The sequence below is a fragment of the Pristiophorus japonicus genome, chromosome 4 (genome assembly GCF_044704955.1).
Source record: "Pristiophorus japonicus isolate sPriJap1 chromosome 4, sPriJap1.hap1, whole genome shotgun sequence".
NCBI classification, from domain to species: Eukaryota; Metazoa; Chordata; class Chondrichthyes; family Pristiophoridae; genus Pristiophorus; species Pristiophorus japonicus.
The window spans coordinates 4,564,254-4,583,497 of NC_091980.1; the positions used below are offsets into that span (position 1 = coordinate 4,564,254).

General features: G+C 47.3%; 1 protein-coding gene and 1 pseudogene across 1 annotated transcript in view; both read left to right on the top strand.

The window, feature by feature from the left end:
• The window catches only part of mgat4b (alpha-1,3-mannosyl-glycoprotein 4-beta-N-acetylglucosaminyltransferase B), a 406,613-nt gene that overhangs the window by 47,454 nt on the left and 339,915 nt on the right, over positions 1-19,244 (top strand). The window lies entirely within an intron of this gene.
• Positions 5,373-5,511, top strand: LOC139263670 (U1 spliceosomal RNA; annotated as a pseudogene).

Genomic DNA, 19,244 nt, shown 5'->3' on the forward strand with positions numbered 1-19,244 from the left:
CAAAAACCCTCACCACATTTAAAAAGTACTTGGATGTGCACTTGAAGTGCCGTAACCTACAGGGCTACGGACCGAGAGCTGGAAAGTGGGATTAGGCTGGGTAGCTCTTGGTCGGCTGGCGGGGACATGATGGGCCGAATTTCCTCCTACCGTGTTGTAAATTTCTATGATTGAATGATAAACGCTGGAATGGACTGGTTGGGCTGAATGGTCTGTTTCTGTGCCGTATATTCAGTGATTCTTTTGCCAATTACCTTAACTCTTACTTTGGTTACTGTATATCCATCTCGATCATCTGTGCAAAAACTTGAGATTGTGAATCTTGAAACTTGCGACATGTTACGTGATGTGCTGCAATATGTTTTCCCCTCAAAGCAGTGCATCATCACTTCTGGAGTATGCAGTTCCTTTTAAATGTCTTGCTGCATATAACTGGAAAATAAATAATTTGCAAATCCTTCCTCGTACTGAATGGATTGCTATTTGCTCAAAGCATGTCAGCAATGCTGACTCTAGCAATGTTCAAAACACCAACTTTATTCTTGCTTTCAGCCTTATTAAGTGTTCTTGATCTTTGCTGGCCAGCATCCATCTTTCGGATGAGACATTAAACCGAGGCCCCGTCTGCTCTCACTGGAGGATGTAAAAGATCCCATGGCCACTATTTTAAAGAAGATCAGGGGAGTTCTCCCCAGTGTCCTGGGGCCAATATTTATCCCTCAACCAACATCATTAAAACAGATTATCTGGTCATTATCCCATTGCTGTTTGTGGGAGCTTGTTGTGCGCAAATCGGCTGCTGTGTTTCCCACATTACAACAGAGACTACACTTTACAAGTACTCCATTGGCTGTAAGATGCTTCGGAACGTCCTGCGTTGTTTAAATGCAAGTCTTATATATTTTTTTCTTCTGATACAAATGATGTTAAGTTAATGTTCCTTAGATTGTGTATCTCAATACTTCTTGCCCTTTATATTGGGACTTTGGCACCACTTTGATGACCATAATGTAAGTGGGTGTGAGTAATGTTCAAAATGTTAAAGGGATTCAATGATGTAGATAGAGGGGAACTAGGGCGGGGGGGGGGGGGGGTGGGTGCGGGAGGCAGGGAAAAGAGTCCAGAACAAGGGGGCGTCACCTTAAAATTAGAGCCAGTCCGTTCAGGGGTGATGTAAGGAAGCACTTCTTCACACAAAGATGGATCTTTGTTGGGTAAGGATATCGAGGGACATGGAGCAAAGACAGGGATATGGATTTGTGATACAGATCAGCCACGATTCAATTGAATGGCGGAGTAGGCTCATGCAGAATAGCCTCCTCCTGTTCCTTGTGTTGCTGAATCCAAACATATGCAACGAGAGTACACTCAGGTGTGGGGGTGCAGTAATGTTGTGATGACTCCAATACAGGAACTAAGCCTATGGTCTACAGGGCTATAGTGATACATGCCCTCCTGTATGGCTCAGAGACGTGGACCATATATAGCAGACGCCTCAAATCGCTGGAGAAATACCACCAACGATGTCTCCGCAAGATCCTACAAATCCCCTGGGAGGACAGATGCACCAACGTCAGCGTCCTCGATCAGGCCAACATCCCCAGCATTGAAGCACTGACCACACTTGATCAGCTCCGCTGGGCAGGCCACATTGTCCGCATGCCTGACACAAGACTCCCAAAGCAAGCGCTCTACTCGGAACTCCTATACGGCAAGCGAGCCCCAGGTGAGCAGAGGAAACGTTACAAGGACACCCTCAAAGCCTCCCTGATAAAGTGCAACATCCCCACTGACACCTGGGAGTCCCTGGCCAAAGACCGCCCTAAGTGGAGGAAGAGCATCCAGGAGGACGCTGAGCACCTCGAGTCTCATCGCCGAGAGCATGCAGAAACCAAGCGCAGGCAGCGGAAGGAGCGTGCGGCAAACCAGACCGCCCACCCATCCTTTCCTCCAACGACTGTCTGTCCTACCTGTGACAGGGACTGTAATTCCCGTACTGGACTGTTCAGTCACCTGAGAACTCACTTTTAGAGTGGAAGCAAGTCTTCCTCGATTTCGAGGGACTGCCGATGATGATGACAGGAACTAATTTACCATTGAATAGACCGTTCTGTACTTAGGACATCCTAAAGCACTTTAGTTAATGAATTACTGATTGTGTCGACCAACGTAGCAGACAAATTGTACACAGCAAGCTTCCGCAAACAGCAATGCGTTGAATGGACAGTTAATCTATTTTTTGCTTGTGTTGGTTAAGAATATGAATGCTAACCCAGTCACAAGGAGAACTCACTGTTCCTGCACGGTCATTTATGTCCATCTCAGCAGGGAGACCGGTCCTCGGTTTAATATCTTTGTATCTTTGATCTCCCTCAGTACTGCACTGGAGTGTCGGCTGAGATTATAAGAACATAAGAATTAGGAGCAGGAGTTGGCCATTGGCCCCTCGAGCCTGCTCCACCATTCAATAAGATCATGGCTGATCTTCTACCTCAACTCCACTTTCCTGCCCGATCCCCATCTCCTTTCATTCCCTTAATATTCAAAATTGTATCATACTTTAAAAAAATATTTTATATATACTGTCATAGAAATGGGGAACCATTGCCTATTGATAGTACAGCCTACTTGTCATGGATTGCGGTACAGTCCCATTTTTAAAGGGCTGGATTTTCCGGTCCTCTGCGCTCCGTTTCTCGCTCCGGGAACGGCGGCAATGGCGGGGGTGAGGTGTTCTGGGTGGGCGATCAGCCTCCAGCGCCCCGCAGTGATCCTCGGGCCTGGTTTTGCGTCGGCACGGAGCAGCACCCACCGGAAGAGCTGCGCCCGGTGTGCAACGCCCCCGGTTGCGATACTGACGCGAGTTTTGACTCCCGCCCGACAGGTCCACTGGAAAGCACTCCTCGCACTGACGCTGCCCGCCCCCACCAGACGTCTCTCGGAGCGCTCCCAGCCCGGCTCGTTCGCTTGGGAGTTTCCCATCCTAGCGTCCAAGAGAGGTGTATAACACCTCCCTTAGCGCTGCGCCCCCTCAGGGCCCAGCCGCTTAAACTGAATTACACTGGCACACACTATTTCCAGGCGCTAACTTTCCTGCCATTATCGCTCCATAAACATTAATGCCGAAAATCCAGCCCAAAACCTTTTCTGTATTGTGAAGCTTTGAACAATACTTCTTGCAGCTCTGCAGTTGTTGAAGAACTGACCTCCAGATTTTGGCTGCACTGTCGCACAGCAGCGCTGTCAGACCATGGATCTAATATTAAACTACGCTCCGGCTCTGTGATGAGAGTGAGTAATTCATGAGCATTATGCAATGGATGCTAAGCTGTTGCAAGATAATTACATGTTTTGTTTTTTCTCTTTGCCATTGACTCAAATTATTTCAGAATTTCTAAGTTGATGGTTGATGCGGATTTTTAATTCTGTATTGATCTGTGCAGCTCTTGTGCTTCACACTTCTGCTATTGATGGCAGTGTCGGGAGATTATACTGTCAAGGCAATACACAAAGGAAAAGCAAAAAATTGCAGACTGCATTGGGTAACTTGCACTTTCCTGACAATTTATTAAGAGAGAAAGGTGACATATTTACCAAGGATCTTATCGTGTCTCTGTGTGCTTAACTGTTTGGATTACTCTGCAATACAGTAACTTGTTTGTCAGAAGAACATAAGAAATAGGAGCAGGAGTAGGCCTCAAGCCTAGAACAGGCTCGAAGGGCCAAATGACCAACTCCTGCTTCAGGCTCGAAGGGCCAAATGACCAACTCCTGCTCCAGGCTCGAGGGGCCAAATGGTCTACTCCTGCTCCGCCATGGCTGATCTGATCTTGGGCTCAGCTCCACTTCCCTGCCCGCTCCCCATAATCCTCGATCCCCTCTTGTTCAAAAATCTGTCTATCTCCACCTCAAATATATTCAACGACCCAGCCTCTACTGTTCTCTGGGGCAGAGAATTCCACAGATTCACGACCCTCTGAGAGAAATTCCTCCTCATTTCCCTTTTAAATGGGCGACCCCTTATTCTGAAACTATGCCCCCTAGTTCTAGATTCCCCCACAAGGGGAATTATCCTCTCTGCATCTACTCTGTCGAGCCCCCTCAGAAACGTATACATTTCAATAAGATCACCTCTCATTCTTCTAAACTTCAGTGAGTGTAGGTCCAACCTGCTCAACCTTTCTTCATAAGAGAACCCCTTCATCTCAGGAATCAACTGAGTGAACCTTCTCTGAACTGCCTCCAATGCAAGTATATCCTTCCTTAAATACGGAGACCAAAACTGTACGCAGTACTCCAGGTATGGCCTCACCAATACCCTGTACAGTTGTAGCAGGACTTCCCTGCTTTTATACTCTATCCCCCTTGCAATAAAGACCAACATTCCATTTGCCTTCCTGATTACTTGCAGTACCTGCATACTCACTTTTTGTGTTTCATGTACAAGGACCCCCAGGTCCCCCTCTATCTCAGCATTTTGAAATCTCTCCCCATTTAAAGAATAATTTTCTCTCTTATTCGGGTAAACAGAGCAACCCTTCTGTGCATAGCAAGATCCCACATAGAGCCACGAGATGTATGATCAGTTAGTCTATTGTTAATGGTGTTAGAAACATAAAAATTTACAGCGTAGAAGGAGGCCATTCCAGCCCATTGTGTCCGCATCGGCTGACAATGAGCCACACGGCCCTCAGCAGCCCTGAAGGTTACATATAAAACTATGAACAATGACGGAAAGGCAAAGAGCACCCAGCCCAACCAGTCCGCCTCACCACAACTGCGATACCCCTTATTCTAAAACACTCTACACTCCACCCCAACTGGAGCCATGTAATCTCTTGGGAGGGACAAAAACCAGATTAAAAACCCAGGCCAGTTTAGGGAGAAAAAAATCTGGGAAAATTCCTCTCCGACCATCAAGGTGTTCGAAACTAGTCCAGGAGATCACCCTAGCCGTATTCTATTCCCTACAGTACTTAGCATTATATCTTCTCCGTCCAACAAAAGGTCATCCAGTCTAATCCCAATTACCAGCCCGAGGTCCGTTAGTTGAGGGAGGAGTGTTGACTGGGACACTGGGAGAACGTCCTTGTATCTGCAAACTTCCAAACATACGCAGGTTAGTAAGGCCATAAAAAAAGCAAACCAGGAGCTAGGGTTTATTTCTAGAGATATAGAATTGAAAAGTAGGGAAGTTATGCTAAACCTCTATCGAACCTTGGCTAGACCACACTTAGAGCACTGCGTACAGTTCTGGTCGCTATATTATAAAAAGGATATAGAGGCACTAGAGAGGGTGCAGAGAAGATTTCCAAGGATGATACCAGAACAACGAGGGTATGTGTAATGTATGCACCTGTGCGGATGCTCACACGTTTACCTGGCAGGGGAGTAACCATGATCAAGAAAAAAAATGATTCTCCCAGGACGAGGCTAGCCCATTGCACTCCAGGTGTGCTGATGCTTGTGATATCCCCAAATGCAAGATACTCGGCTGCAAAATTTGTAGACCTGTTGAGTTGGGAGTGGCTTAGCTAGTCACGTGATGGTCACAAGCCTCAATAAAACCCAGCCAGTTGGGCTCAGGGATCCACGATGGGGCAGGTGGTTGTGAGCCTGGTGAATGAACTGGTAATGTGTAGTGTGATTGTTAAACCTTTGCTAATAAACCAACGAGTTCTTAATAGCAATGTGTTGCTATGAATTCTTCAGCAAAGAACCCATGAAGCAAATACATTACAGTGTCCATATCAGGAAAGGATGAACAGGCTGGGAGAAGGCTGAGGGGTGACCTAATAGACATCTTTAAAATTATGAAAGGTTATGATAGAGTGGATACAAAGAGAATGTTTCCACTTGTGGGGAAGAACAAAACTAGAGTCCATCAATATAAGATAGTCACCCAGAAATCCAATCGGGAATTTGGAAGAAACTTCTTTACCCAGAGAGTAGTGAGAATGTGGAACCTGCTGCCACAGGGAGAGGTTGAGGCGAATAGCAGTGAAGCATTTAAGGGGAGGCTGGATAAACACATGAGGGAGAAGGGAATAGAGGGTTTGTCGAAATCTCGACTCTCAATATACGACTCTTAACACAATCACTCCGGTAGATGTTCCTTTAATAAGTTTTACTTGCAGCAAGGAAGAGTTTCACTCAGTCAAAGGTAAATTGGGGACTCCCAATATGGTACAGTTTCACAATGTATTTATACAGTAGAACAAACAAGTTATGGTTCCATCCTGTGTATTGGTTCTGCCTTTGCAGTCAGCGAAAACAGATAAAGTATTCTCCAATCAGTTAATGATTACCACATCCTTGTCTTTACATTTTTTCAAATGTCTCCTTTGTCAGTGTTTTTTGTGGGCTAGTCAGCAATAACTCGATTAGGGTGTGATAATGTGCTATCACCGGCTTTGCATTGTTTTAGGATTGTCCAGTTTCCTGGCCAGTTATTTGGGCCCATGATTTCCATAGTGGTTGATTGGGTACTTGGCTTCTTACATAGAAACATAGAAACATAGAAAATAGGTGCAGGAGCAGGCCATTCAGCCCTTCTAGCCTGCACCGCCATTCAATGAGTTCATGGCTGAACATGAAACTTCAGTACCCCCTTCCTGCTTTCTCGCCATAACCCTTGATCCCCCGAGTAGTAAGGACTTCATCTAACTCCCTTTTGAATATATTTAGTGAATTGGCCTCAACTACTTTCTGTGGTAGAGAATTCCACAGGTTCACCACTCTCTGGGTGAAGAAGTTTCTCCTCATCTCGGTCCTAAATGGCTTACCCCTTATCCTCAGACTGTGACCCCTGGTTCTGGACTTCCCCAACATTGGGAACATTCTTCCTGCATCTAGCCTGTCTAAACCCGTCAGAATTTTAAACGTTTCTATGAGGTCCCCTCTCATTCTTCTGAACTCCAGTGAATACAAGCCCAGTTGATCCAGTCTTTCTTGATAGGTCAGTCCCGCCATCCCGGGAATCAGTCTGGTGAATCTTCGCTGCACTCCCTCAATAGCAAGAATGTCCTTCCTCAAGTTAGGAGACCAAAACTGTACACAATACTCCAGGTGTGGCCTCACCAAGGCCCTGTACAACTGTAGTAACACCTCCCTGCACCTGTATTCAAATCCCCTCGCTATGAAGGCCAACATGCCATTTGCTTTCTTAACCGCCTGCTGTACCTGCATGCTAACCTTCAATGACTGATGTACCATGACACCCAGGTCTCGTTGCACCTTCCCTTTTCCTAATCTGTCACCATTCAGATAATAGTGTGTCTCTCTGTTTTTACAACCAAAGTGGATAACCTCACATTTATCCACATTATACTTCATCTGCCATGCATTTGCCCACTCACCTAACCTATCCAAGTCACTCTGCAGCCTATTAGCATCCTCCTCGCAGCTCACACTGCCACCCAATTTAGTGTCATCCGCAAATTTGGAGATACTGCATTTAATCCCCTCGTCTAAATCATTAATGTACAATGTAAACAGCTGGGGCCCCAGCACAGAACCTTGCGGCACCCCACTAGTCACTGCCTGCCATTCTGAAAAGTACCCGTTTACTCCTACTCTTTGCTTCCTGTCTGACAACCAGTTCTCAATCCACGTCAGCACACTACCCCCAATCCCATGTGCTTTAACTTTGCACATTAATCTCTTGTGTGGGACCTTGTCGAAAGCCTTCTGAAAGTCCAAATATACCACATCAACTGGTTCTCCTTTGTCCACTTTACTGGAAACATCCTCAAAAAATTCCAGAAGATTTGTCAAGCATGATTTCCCTTTCACAAATCCATGCTGACTTGGACCTATCATGTCACCATTTTCCAGATGCACTGCTATGACATCCTTAATAATTGATTCCATCATTTTACCCACTACTGAGGTCAGGCTGACCGGTCTATAATTCCCTGTTTTCTCTCTCCCTCCTTTTTTAAAAAGTGGGGTTACATTGGCTACCCTCCACTCCATAGGAACTGATTCAGAGTCAATGGAATGTTGGAAAATGACTGTCAATGCATCCGCTATTTCCAAGGCCACCTCCTTAAGTACTCTGGGATGCAGTCCATCAGGCCCTGGGGATTTATCGGCCTTCAATCCCATCAATTTCCCCAACACAATTTCCCGACTAATAAAGATTTCCCTCAGTTCCCCCTCCTTACTAGACCCTCTGACCCCTTTTATATCCGGATTATATTATGGATGAGTTCTGTACAAGAGATAATGGCTGGTAATTTGATTATCTCTTAGGGGGTGAATTGGTGCTGCATCTTTACAACCTTTATCCAGCCCTTCTTAGCCCTCTGGCATAGCGACAGACTATTGATAATACAGGGGAGCACAATGGCGAGAAAGCAGGAATGGGGTACTGAGGTTGCTTGTTCAGCCATGAACTCATTGAATGGCGGTGCAGGCTCGAAGGGCCGAATGGCCTACTCCACCTATTTTCTATGTTTCTATGTTGCGTCTTGTATTGGCTCTTGGCTGAAGTGAAGCATAGCTAATCGCACTGCCTCATCTTCCTCCCTCTCACCGCGGCCCCCTCCGCCCCCACAGCTCTCTATCTTCTTCTGCTTCAGATATTTAGCAAATCTTTCCTTAAAAGCCTCAATGGTCTCTGCCTCAACCACTCCCTGTGGTAAGGAATTCCACGCACCAACAACCCTCGGTCTAATGAAACGTCTCCAAACCTCTCTCCTCACTGCGACAATATTAAATTGATGAACCCTCATTGCCGACTACCCATCTGGAGCAAACAGCCTTAACCCTATTCGCTAACATTAAAAAAAACTTATCTCAGCAGGACAGTCTTAATGTTATCTGGTGGCTATTAATCAGCTATCAACAGTTTCAGTCAAGGTTAGTATGTTTATGCAAACAGACTGTGCTGCAGAAGCCTCTGGCAGGATTGGGACTCCATTTTGTTTTATTGCAAAAAGGGTACAAAAAACAGTGTAATGCAACTTTAAAAATACATTTCCACAGGTTAAGCGGGTAGATTTAGCTGAGGAAAGACAGGAGGAGGCTCGAGTGGAGCATAAATGCCGGCATGGACTAGTTGGGCCAAATGGCCTGTTTCTGTGCTGTATATCCGATGTAATCCTACATTATGATCGGGACATCATCATTGTGAGGAGAGACTGAAGATGCTGAGATTGTATCCAGTGGATTGGAGGAGGCTAAGAGGAGATTTAATTAAGTTTTTTTTAATGTTAGCGAATAGGGTTAAGGCTGTTTCCTCCAGTTGGGTAGTCGGCAATGAAGGTTCATCAATTTAATATTGTCGCAGTGAGGAGAGAGGTTTGGAGACGTTTCATTAGACCGAGGGTTGTTGGTGCGCGGAATTCCTTACCACAGGGAGTGGTTGAGGCAGAGACCATTGAGGCTTTTAAGGAAAGATTTTCTAAATATCTGAAGCAGAAGAAGATAGAGAGCTGTGGGGGCGGAGGGGGGCGCGGTGAGAGGGAGGAAGATGAGGCAGTGCGATTAGCTATGCTTCACTTCAGCCAAGAGCCAATACAAGACGAAACATAGAAACATAGAAAATAGGTGCAGGAGTAGGCCATTCGGCCCTTCGAGCCTGCACCGCCATTCAATGAGTTCATGGCTGAACATGCAACCTCAGTACCCCATTCCTGCTTTCTCGCCATACCCCTTGATCCCCCTAGTAGTAAGGACTACATCTAACTCCTTTATGAATATATTTAGTGAATTGGCCTCAACAATTTTCTGTGGTAGAGAATTCCACAGGTTCACCACTCTCTGGGTGAAGAAGTTTCTCCTCATCTCTGTCCTAAATGGCTTACCCCTTATCCTTAGACTGTGACCCCTGGTTCTGGACTTCCCCAACATTGGGAACATTCTTCCTGCATCTAACCTGTCAGAATTTTAAACGTTTCTATGAGGTCCCCTCTCATTCTTCTGAACTCCAGCGAATACAAGCCCAGTTGATCCAGTCTTTCTTGATATGTCAGTCCCGCCATCCCGGGAATCAGTCTGGTGAACCTTCGCTGCACTCCCTCAATAGCAAGAATGTCCTTCCTCAAGTTAGGAGACCAAAACTGTACACAATACTCCAGGTGTGGCCTCACCAAGGCCCTGTACAACTGTAGTAACACCTCCCTGCCCCTGTAATCAAATCCCCTCGCTGTGAAGGCCAACATGCCATTTGCTTTCTTAACCTGCTGTACCTGCATGCCAACCTTCAATGACTGATGTACCATGACAGCCAGGTCTCGTTGCATCTCCCCTTTTCCTAATCTGTCATCATTCAGATAATAGTCTGTCTCTCTGTTTTGGCAACGGGCCAAATGTATTCTCTTTAGTGTCAGCTGTGGCTCAGTGGGCAGCACTCTCGCCTCTGAGTCAGAAGGTCGTGGATTCAAGTCCCACTCCAGGAACTAGAGCACAAAATAAATCTAGACTGACTCTCTAGTGCAGTGCTTAGGGAGCGCTGCACTGTCGGAGGTGCTGTCTTTCAGATGAGACGTTAAACCGAGCCCCTGTCTGCTCTCAGATGGACGTAAAAGATCCCATTGCACTATTTCGAAGATGAGCAGGGGAGTTATCCCTGGTATCCTGGCCAATATTTATCCCTCAATCAATATTACAAAAACAGATTATCTAGTCATTATCACATTGCTGTTTGTGGGAGCTTGCTTTGCGCAAACTGGCTGCTGCGTTTCCAACATTACAACAGTGACTCCACTCCCAAAAGTACTTAAATGGCTGTAAAGCCCTTTGAGATGTCCGATGGTCATGAAAGGTGCTATACAAGTGCAAGTCTTTTTCTTTCTTAATAAGTTGCAGGTGGTTTAATGCATCATCAAAGAATCAGCGCCTCCAACAACACACACCATCGCTCAGAACTGCACAGAGGATTATGTGCTGAAATCCTAGAGCAGGACTTGAGCGCATGACCTTCTGTGTCTGAGCCAAGTGTGCTACCCCCTCCAGCCAAGCTTCACACATTCATGTTGTTCCAGATTAGTTGAAAGAGAGCGAGCGAGAGAAATGCTATCATTTAAGCTGTGGCTGTGCTGAAGTTAAATCAAATTACTTGCAAACTGAAGACCATTTTTCATTGCTGCTTGAGCGGAGCACTTCGGTGGTGGGGGGGGGGGGGAGGCGAGGGGGAAGATATAAATGGCAAGCCTGGATTGTTGAAGTAGTGGGGTCAATGGTGCATCACTGAAGCCAGCAAACCCGTGTCTCGGGAGAAGAGAATGAGAGAAGAAGCCCATTGCACGGTTCAAATACATTGCACAAATTCTTCCCGGAGAATGCTGAAGTGGTAACCAGCACAAGCTACGTGCTGACCTTGGGAACTCTAGTCTCGAAGGAATCCTTGTTACACCAGCGCTGAAGAGCATTAGCAGCAAGCCCCTGCCACTAACAGCACTTAGTTGCACCACCAAATAAGCAACAGCGTGTTTATCACACATTAGATGCACAGGTCATAAAATGCCCCCCAAAATCTAATCTTGAGCAATTTGCAAACCCATCAGTGTAGTATCTGTAAAGTGCCTTGATTTCGCATTGTACAGAAATCCCGGCCTCCCGGGTCGGTATGGAGTGTGTAACGGAGCGTGTACGGACCCGGGAAGGCATCGCAAAAGCCGGTTTTCGGTGCAAAATGCGCATGCGCTGAAAACCAGCTTTTCCGATCTGTCAAGCTGGAGCTCGACCGATCATCCACATCTCGGGAGCGAGGACATTTGCATGGGCAAGATTGCGGAATTGACCCATATCTTGCCCAGTGGATGTCCTGAAAACTCTTGCGCCTGAAAAAAGCAGGTGCTTAGCCTACTTTTACAGGCGTAAGAGTTTTAAAACATACAAAAACATAATAAAATAAAATTTTAAAAACACATTTACGGCACACTACGGTAAGTTTATTTTAAAACATAATTTAAAAAACTTTCTTAAAAATCGGAAAAATATTTTTTTCATATAATACCTAAATAATTTTAATATAAATTAATAATATGTGGTGTATTTTTTTCTATTTTTTATTAGTGTTTTATGTGTTTGGGGGGGGTTTCTCATTCATAATACTGGGAAGTCCAACTTAGGGATGGGAAAATTCTTTACCTGATTGGCTGCCCAGAGCCATGTGACTGCAGCTCCCGCCCTGCGCATGTCCCGACGTGCATGCGCTGCGACGTGCAGTCAGTGGCCTCAGGACCAGGAACTCGCGTGGGCACAGCAGGAACAGGTAGGTGTGCATCTTTTTAAACTTTTTTTTACCCGATCGCCCGCGGGAAGCAGCCGGCCGGGATTTCTGGGCCAGTTATGTTGGGTCAGGACAATTCCAAGCATTGGATACACATTTGCAGAGTTGTACGTTCAACGCAGCTGAGTGGGGGTGGGGGGTAATAAAGACCTGGGGTTTATAGTTCACGTGCCGTTGAAGGTCTGCGACCAATATCACGGGGCTGATGTGAAATCAAATGGGGTGGACGATGCATAGACAAGAAAATTAAACACAAATCTAAAAGTTGTACAAAGCCACATCTCGAGTACTATGTCTACTTTTGTCGTGGAGGATATTGAGGCACTGGCAAAGATTGAGGAGGGAAATTTGATTGATGTCTAGTTTAAGGCCACTTATGTGTCAGCTGTGGCTCAGTGGGTAGCATTCTCGCCTCTGAGTCAGAAGTTTGTGAGTTCAAGTTCCACTCCAGAGACTTGAGCACAAAACAAAAATATAGGATGATACTCCAGTACTGAGGGAGTGCTGCACTGTTGGAGGCCCTGTCTGCTCTCTCAGGTAGACGTAGAAGATCCCACGGCACTATATCGAAGAAGAGCAGGGGAGTTCTCCCCAGTGTCCTGCGGCCAATATTTATCCCTCAACCAACATAACAGAACAAGAGATTATCGGGTCATTGTCACATTGCTGTTTGTGGGAGCTTGCTGTGCGTAGAATTGGCTGCCGCGTTTCCCGCATTACAACAGTGACTATACTTCAAAAAGTACTTCGTTGCCTGTAAAGTGCTTCGGGACGTCCGGTGGTCGTGAAAGGCGTTATAGAAATGCAAGTCTGTCCTTTTAATTATCAATATTGTGCACAGTTTTGGTCTCCTAATCTGAGGAAGGACATTCTTGCTATTGAGGGAGTGCAGCGAAAGTTCACCAGACTGATTCCTGGGATGGCAGGACTGACATATGAGAAGAGACTGGATCGACTAGGCTTATATTCACTGAAATTTAGAAGAATGAGAGGGGATCTCATAGAAACATATAAAATTCTGACTGGATTGGACAGGTTAGATGCAGGAAGAATGTTCCCGATGTTGGGGAAGTCCAGAACCAGGGGTCACAGTCTAAGGATAAGGGGTAAGCCATTTAGGACCGAGATGAGGAGAAACTTCTTCACTCAGATAATTGTGAACCTGTGGAATGCTCTACCACAGAAAGTTGTTGAGGCCAGTTCGTTAGATATATTCAAAAGGGAGTTAGATATGGCCCTTACGGCTAAAGGGACCAAGGGGTATGGAGAGAAAGCAGGAATGGAGTACTGAAGTTGCATGATCAGCCATGATCTTATTGAATGGTGGTGCAGGCTCGAAGGGCCGAATGGCCTGTTCCTGCACCTATTTTCTATGTTTCTAATATGGGATTTGGGAGCTGGGGCATTTTACCTTTTGCGAAGGGGCGTGGGAGGGGAAGCACAGACTTCGCAGGGATATGAATGAGGTCTTTTTTAAATGGTGAAGTTTATTTTCTATCCACACAAATAGGTTACTTCAATTAGATAGGCAGGAGTGAACTGGGGACCTCGGTACAAGTTCTGACCACAGACAGTGAGGTGAGATGCCATGAAAGGGTGGGGGCAGTGGGACTAGCTGAGGCGCTCTTGCAGAGAGCCGGCATGGGCTCAACGGGCCGAATGGCGTCCTTCTGTGCTGTAACCATTTCTTGATTCGATGTGCTTTTTGTAAGAGCGGTCAGCCTCTGAAATAAGTTGCCAGCATGTGTAGTGAGTGTGGATTCACTGCAAGCGAGAGGAAGTTGGATGGGCTCCTGCATTCAGAAGATATTTCGTGTTACACGACGTGTTACGGGGCCCAGAAGAGTCGAGGGCCCAGGGGCAGCACGGGCCAGCCCAAATTGCGATATGTGAGCGCACTAGGTCCATGCAGCAGAACAGATCTCCAGTCGTCCTGGTTAACCCTTGCTACTGGACCAAGACCTACCTCTGTCAAGCCCGTGTGGTGGCTGGTGTGCAATGGTCACCACACGTTAAAAAAATCCACGCACAGGCATCTTCCACCCATCAATTGGAGTTCAGGACTGGAACATCGGGTCCCTCATTGAAACATCTGTGAACTCATGTGGAAGCAAGTCATCCTCATTCGAAGGACCGCCTATGATGATGATGCTGTGTTAAAAGTGCAATAAAATGTCTCGGGGCTCTTCACAGGAGCGATTATCAAACAATATTTGACACCGAGCCACATTAGAAGATATTAGGGCAGTTATGCAAATGCTTGGTCAAAGAAATAGTGTCAAAGGAAAAGAGGTTTAGAGGCAGAGAGGTTTAGGGAGGGAGTTCCAGAGTTTGGGGCCCAGGCAGCTGAAGGCACGGCCGCCGATGGTGGAACGATGGAAATTGGGGGGATGCTCAAGAGGCTTTTATTAATGAAGTGCAGAAATTTCAGAGTTGTAGGGCTTGGAGGAGGTTCCAGAGATAGGGAGGGTGGGTGGGATGAGGCCATGGAAGGATTTATAAACTAGGAGGTGAATTTTAAAATTGAGACGTTGCTGGACGGGGAACCAATGTCGGTCAGCGAGCACAGGGCGTGACGGGTGAATAAAGGTCGTGTGACGAGGATAGTGCTACCAGTCACCATGGGTTCCTGGAACTTACATGACCCACAGCAAGGAAAGAGAGGGTTTTTTTAAAGGAACTTTTTTTCCTGGATAAATTTCCTGATATACCCCACACCCCTCACTGTAACACACTGACATACTCCACACCCCTCACTGTAACACTAATATACTCCACACCCCTCATTGTAACACACTGATATATCCCACACCCCAACACTAATATACTCCACACCCCTCACTGTAACACTAATATACCCCACACCCCTCACTGTAACACACTAATATACCCCACACCCCTCATTGTAACACACTGATATACTCCACACCCCTCACTGTAACACTCCACACTCCTCACTGTAACACACTGATATACTCCACACCCCTCATTGTAACACACTGATATACCCCACACCCCTCACTGTAACACTGATATACTCCACACCCCTCACTGTAACACACTGATATACCCCACACCCCTCATTGTAACACTGATATACCCCACACCCTTCACTGTAACACTGATATACCCCAACACTGATATACTCCACACCCCTCACTGTAACACTGATGTACCCCAACACTGATATACTCCACACCCCTCACTGTAACACACTGATATACCCCACACCCCACACCCTTCACTGTAACACTGATATACCCCACACCCCTCACTGTAACACTGATAGACCCCACACCCTTCACTGTAACACTGATATACCCCAACACTGATATCCTCCACACCCCTCACTGTAACACACTGATATACTCCACACCCCTCACTGTAACACTGATATACCCCACACCCTTCACTGTAACACTGATATACCCCAACACTGATATACCCCACACCCCTCACTGTAACACTGATAGACCCCACACCCTTCACTGTAACACTGATATACCCCAACACTGATATACTCCACACCCCTCACTGTAACACACTGATATACTCCACACCCCTCACTGTAACACTGATATACCCCAACACTCCTCACTGTAACACTGATATACCCCACACCCCTCACTGTAACACTGATATATCCCACACCCTCGCTATAACGCACTGATATTCTCCACACCCTCACTGTAACGTACTGATAGACCCCACACTCCTCACTGTAACACACTGATATACCCCACACCCTTCACTGTAACACTCTGATATACCCCTCACTGTAACACTGATATACCCCACACCCTCGCTGTAACACACTGACATACTCCACATATCTCACTATAACACACTGATATACTCCACACCCCTCACTGTAGCACTGATATACCCCACACCCTTCACCCTTCACTGTAACACTCTGATATACCCCTCACTGTAACACTGATATACCCCACACCCTCGCTGTAACACACTGACATACTCCACATATCTCACTATAACACACTGATATACTCCACACCCCTCACTGTAGCACTGATATACCCCACACCCCTCACTGTAACACTGATATACTCCACACCCCTCACTGTAACACACTGATATACCCCACACCCCTCACTGTAACACTGATATACCCCACACCCCTCACTGTAACACTGATATACTCCACACCCCTCACTGTAACACACTGATATACCCCACACCCCTCACTGTAACACTGATATACCCCACACCCTTCACTGTAACACTGATATACCCCAACACTGATATACTCCACACCCTTCACTGTAACACTCTGATATACCCCTCACTGTAACACTGATATATCCCACACCCTTCACTATAAAACCCTGGAGTGGGACTTGAACCTACAACCTTCTGACTCGGAGGCGAGAATGCTACCCACTGAGCCACAGCTGCCACCATAAACCTCTCGTGTGGATGTTAAAGATCCCACAACATTATTGGAAGAGCAGGGGATTTCTCCGTTATTTCGTGTACTCTCTATCCCTCAACTGACATCACTTAAACAGCTTGTCTGATCCTCTTACTTGCTGTTTCTGGGACATCGCTGTGTAGAAATTGTTTGCCGCATTTCCTACATTACAACTGTGACTTCACAACAAAATACTTCATTAGCTGTGAAGCGCTTTGAGACGTCCTGAAATCAGTCGTGAGAAGCATGACAGAAATGGGAGTTCGTTTTCTTTCTTGCATACAGGTGATTGCACATCAAAGTAAATCATTGTGTGTTTGAAACATTTGGGGACATTTCTGAGAGAGACAAAGATTGTGAGGTACATTAAATCTATTTTTAAAAATCAGTAACTTTTAATTTCTAATTTAACCTTTTGCTTTTAATCTACAGTGCGCTGTTTAGGTGAAGGCAGCAAGACATTCCTCTGTGTTTTAAATCTAATAATTGAGTTGCATTTGAAAGGCATTCTTAATAATTAATCCTTCAGACTTGGAAGATTGATTTTCCTTTTGTGTGAGTGTGCTTTTCTTGATTGAATGTACTATATTGATTTACTCCTCAGAATTACGAGCTTTGGGCAGGACGTGACTTTAGTGAATTATCGAGAGATAGAAAGACTTTGTGTAGTTTGGAGATCGGTAATGTTTCTTAAATGTATATTCTACCCCATCAAAGAAAAAAAAGGAAGACTTGCATTTCTATAGCGCCTGTCACGACCACCGGACGTCTCGAAGCGCTTTACAGCCAATTAAGTACTTTTGGGCACGTAGTCACTGTTGAAATGTGGGAAACACGGCAGCCAATTTACGCACAACAAGCTCCCACAAACAGCAATGTGATAATGACCGGATGATCTGTTTTAAAAAAAATGTTGACTGAGGGATAAATATTGGCCCCGGGACACCGGGGAGAATGCCCCTGTTCTTCTTCCAAATAGTGCCACCGGATCTTTTACGTTCACTTGAGAGAGCAGACGGGGCCTCGGTTTAACGTCACATCCGAAAGAGGGCACCTCCGACAGTGTGGAGCTCCCTCAGTACTACCCCTCCGACAGTGTAGCACTCCCTCAGTACTACCCCTCCGACAGTGCAGCGCTCCCTCACTACTGCCCGTGCGGCGCTCCCTCACTACTGCCCCTCCGACACGCCCTCAGTACTGCCCCTCCGGCGCTCCCTCAGTACTGCCCCTCCGACAGTGCGGCGCTCCCTCAGTACTGCCCCTCCGACAGTGCGGCACTCCCTCAGTACTATCCCTCCGACAGTGCGGCGCTCCCTCAGTACTGCCCCTCCGACAGTGCGGCGCTCCCTCAGTACTGCCCCTCTGACAGTGCGGCGCTCCCTCAGTACTGCCCCTCCGACAGTGCGGCGCTCCCTCAGTACTGCCCCTCCGACAGTGCGGCGCTCCCTCAGTACTGCCCCTCTGACAGTGCGGCGCTCCCTCAGTACTGTACTGGAGTGTCAGCTGAGAATTTGTGCTCACGTCTCTGGAGTGGGATTTGAACTCACAACCTTCTGACTCAGAGGCACGTGTGCTACCCACAGAGCCACGGCTGACACTGGCCCCCAATATGCTGTACATTCAAAATGTTTCAGTTGTTCTTCCCACTACCCCACTACCACCTCTCCACCGTATTATTACTGTACTGGCACTGCTGTCGCCAACCGTCCTGTGAGAGCTGGCCTGTCCACATAAAGGAAAGGCAGAGGACCTGCATTTCTATAGCGCCTTAAACGACCTCGGGACGTGCCAAAGCGCTTTACGGCCAATGAAGTACCTTTGAAGTGTATTCATTGTTGTACCCCTTTGAGAGTATGGAAGCATAGTGGTAATGTCACTGGACTAGCGATCCCCCGGCCCGGGACCAGCGATCCCCGACCTGGGACCTGCGATCCCCCAGCCCGGGACCAGCGATCCAGGGGCCCGGGACCAGCGATCCAGGGGCCCGGGACCAGCGATCCAGGGGCCCGGGACCAGCGATCCAGGGGCCCGGGACCAGCGATCCAGGGGCCCGGGACCAGCGATCCAGGGGCCCGGGACCAGCGATCCCCCGACCTGGGACCTGCGATCCCCCAGCCCGGGACCAGCGATCCAGGGGCCCGGGACCAGCGATCCAGGGGCCCGGGACCAGCGATCCAGGGGCCCGGGACCAGCGATCCAGGGGCCCGGGACCAACGATCCTGGGGCCCAGACCAGGGATCCAGGGGCCCGGGACCAATGATCCAGGGGCCCGGGACCAGGGATGCAGGGGCCCGGGACCAACGATCCTGGGGCCCAGACCAGGGATCCAGGGGCCCGAGACCAATGATCCAGGGGCCCGGGATCAGGGATGCAGGGGCCCGGGACCAGGGATGCAGGAGCCCGGGACCAGAAATCCAGGGGCCTGAGTTCAAATCCCACCAGGGCAGCTAATTTCAGTTAATTAAATAAATCTGGAATAAAAAGCTAGCATCAGTCATGGTGACCATGAAACTACCGGATTGTTGTAAAATCCCATCTGTTCCACTAACGTCCTTTCGGGAAGGAAAT